The sequence below is a fragment of the Sapajus apella genome, unplaced genomic scaffold (genome assembly GCF_009761245.1).
Source record: "Sapajus apella isolate SASKATOON/1434 unplaced genomic scaffold, GSC_monkey_1.0 scaffold33, whole genome shotgun sequence".
Classification (NCBI taxonomy): Eukaryota; Metazoa; Chordata; class Mammalia; order Primates; family Cebidae; genus Sapajus; species Sapajus apella.
The window spans coordinates 7816432-7819542 of record NW_022436973.1 but is presented as its reverse complement, the minus strand read 5'-3'; the positions used below and the strand labels follow the sequence as shown (position 1 = coordinate 7819542).

Below are 3111 nucleotides of genomic sequence, written 5' to 3'. Positions count from 1 at the left end.
ATCCTACAAAGGATATACAATTAGTGTGTTGAGTTAAAGGAACTTGAAATAATTCTTTCTCTGCTGTTTATATTATCAATTAAATATACAGTTAGGTCAATTTGATGTGTTTTCAACTTCAGGGTTTGCTTTTTTCTCATTTTCATTTAATTTTACTTTTTGATAAGATACAGCATAAGAGAGTCACATGGTGATAAGACAGAATCAATAATAGGATGTAGCCCTTTAATGCCACCAGAAATCCAGAGAGAGAAATAAGCCAGGGTTTTATTCAGTACCAGAGTGATCTCCATCCAGGGTCTGCTTGAAGCCCCAGTCCCTCTCTGACACCATGAGATTCCCTTGGCTACCTGTCAGCCTCCTGGGGACTCCCGTGGAAACATCTCAGCTGTAGACAGCAATCTTCCTCTCGCACTGCAGCTTCAAGATGATCTGGTATTCCGCTGGGAAATTTTGCATGGTGTTCTCAAACCAGTATTTACCATCCCAGTAATGGGACCACCTTTTGCAATTGTCTGCCCCAAAACCAAACAAGGATACCTGGGAGATGGCATAAGACAAGAGATGGTGGTGGGGTAGCAGGCTGGATCCTGCTGTGTCCCCATGCACATGGATCATGCCTTCAGCACCACTCACTCAACCCCTAATGTGCCAGGCTTCCTCTTGGAGCTGGGAGGAGAGTGGAGTTCACCTTCTCCAGGGAAGACAGACTCTAAATACTCATAGTGACCCCAGAGCCCAGAAAAGAGAGCATCAACTAGTTGATGGGAAGAGAGGATTGCCCTGGGAGACAAGGGAAGGACATTCCAGGCAGAGGGAGCAGGGTGTGAGAAGGTTTGGGGCAACTGGTGTGTCTGGGGAACCCCAAGAAGCCCAGTGTGGGAGTCTGAGAGACAGGAGAGAGGTCAGATCATGCAGGGTGTTGGAAGCCAGACAGAAAATTTGAGATTTAATGGGAAGTCCCTGGGAAGACAGAAACGTTGAGTGGCAGAGGAGTGAATGTGAGTTGCAGGAGGTATCTTACCTGGTCACAGGTATGCAAGGCATAAAACAGAGCCACAAGCCCCAAGAACAGATACTGACCGTAGTTCTCCATCCAACTTTCCTGGATATACCTGAGGAAGCAGAGGCTGATCACCAGCACCTAGGAAGATAGAGAAGCAGGCTGACCTGAAGCCTGTCCCGTGGCTACTCACTGTCATGGTGTCCTGCCACTTTCCCCTTTCCTTCCTGGGGCCCTCACCTTACCTTTGCTGTGTTTGGTTCCACCAGGAACCTGGACCATCTGAAATCCAAAAAGAAATCGAGGTTTGGGAGTATTTCAGAGTCATCTGACAAACAGCATTCAAGCTTAAGTAAGCCTTGGGGGTGCCCCAGTATCCAGCCAGGGTCTCTTTGGAGTCGCCTCTGTCACTCCCTACGGTAACCTCCCTCCTGACATACCCAGGGTTTCTTTGCTTCCACATGCTTGTCTGTTTATGCAGTATACTTATGAACCACTCCAGACCAGATGAAGTCAATGGAACCAGCAGCAGTTGTGTACCAGGGTCCTGAGGGCTGGCAGTCCCAGGGTACATAATACGCATGGTGGTCCTGTTCCCCACATCTGCCTCAAAGCATTGGACAGGGGCCTGGTTCATCCTGAAAAGGAAGGAAGGATGGTCATTTAGAGGAGGAAGAGGCTTCAGCTTGGCCTTAGTCTCCACCCCCCACCCTGCACCCACCTGAGGACCATGTCATGTTGGTTAATCCTGAAGCCGAGGCCAGAGCCCCGTAGAGACCTTGAATTTCCCACCACTGCACAGATCCAGCAGTTGGACACCACATGGCCCAGTAGACATGGGGGAGGTACTTTAATGAGCTGCTGCTGCTTATTCTCAGCCTCCTTCTCTGACTTGACTCCCTCAAGTCCTTAGAAGCATAGGACGGAGGAATTTAGAGGCCTAACCCTGGGGCCATGATGGAGAGATGGCTAGGACCTAGGGTTGGGGCAGAGACTGGACAAAGACCAACTTTGTGCACTGGCCAGCCACAGTATCAAAGCATCATTGGACACGGGATCTTGTGGCCTCTGTAGGAGTTCAACAGTGCTGTCGAAGCATCTGTCAAACCAGTCAGACTCGCCAGGCATATGGAGGCAGGCAGAGCACATCTGGACCTCAGATGAGTAGTTGCATTTTCTGGAAAAGTTGCTGGGACAGTGGCAGATTCCCGGGTGTATTTTGGCCATATTACAGAGGTTGTTCTGGCTGGAGTGCTGGTGTAGGAAGGAGGTGATCAGCCACAATGAAAACACATAGTGTGCTCACTTCAGCAGCACATATACTAAAATTGGAACGATACAGAGAAGATTAGCATGCTCAAGTGGGAGATGATGATGATGGGAGAGAGAGAAGGACAGCATTACCCAGAAGGCCATGGAGGACCAGAGTGCCACGGCCAGGACTCCCGAGTTGGCTGGGGAGGCTACAGCTCCGACAAGAGGATGAGCGAGGGCCAGGGGCTGCCTCGTCCCCCAGATGTGACTCGGGGGACCATGGCCAAAGAGAGGAGGAAGGGGCAGGGCAGGGTATGGCTGACGGGGCCATGATGGACAGGGATCAAAAGAGGTGGCAAGGTGGTGAGAGAAGTATGTCCGGTCACTCCAGGTCTGGCCACGTGATGAAACAGGGAGGAATGTTTCATTCTGGGGTGTGCTGTGTCCGGCGCTGCACGAGGGTTCAAAGACCTAAGAGGGAATGGCAGGGGATAAAGAAAGACATACAGACAAACATATATAAAGCTGGGCCAGGCGATCCGAAAAGCTGATGGTGTCAGTCTCTTTGGCCCTCACCTGCCTCAGAGCACTTTATTTTTATATGTTTACAAAGTACATAGCAGAGGGAGGGTGTAGTTACTTAGAACAGTCTGTGGTTATAATTCTCATATTTTAATTAACATACTTCAGTTAACAACTACCTTGCAGTACGGTTAGTGAGAGCTGGTTATCTTTTTCTAGGCCTCTCTGCTCTTCTCCGAGACACACACATTCCCCTATTATGGTTTCGCTTCTCTGGAGTTCACCCAAAGTTCACAGCAGCCTTGCCGCTGATTCCCCCAGAGCGGGTGGGC

At 49.9% G+C, this 3111-nt stretch overlaps 1 non-coding gene across 1 annotated transcript; it reads left to right on the top strand.

Annotated features, from left to right (window-relative positions):
• The first annotated feature begins 2301 nt into the window (after positions 1 to 2301).
• LOC116563088 lies at positions 2302 to 2406 on the top strand. The gene has a single exon (XR_004274218.1). It is a non-coding gene; the product is annotated as a U6 spliceosomal RNA (small nuclear RNA).
• The last annotated feature ends 705 nt before the right edge of the window (positions 2407 to 3111 follow it).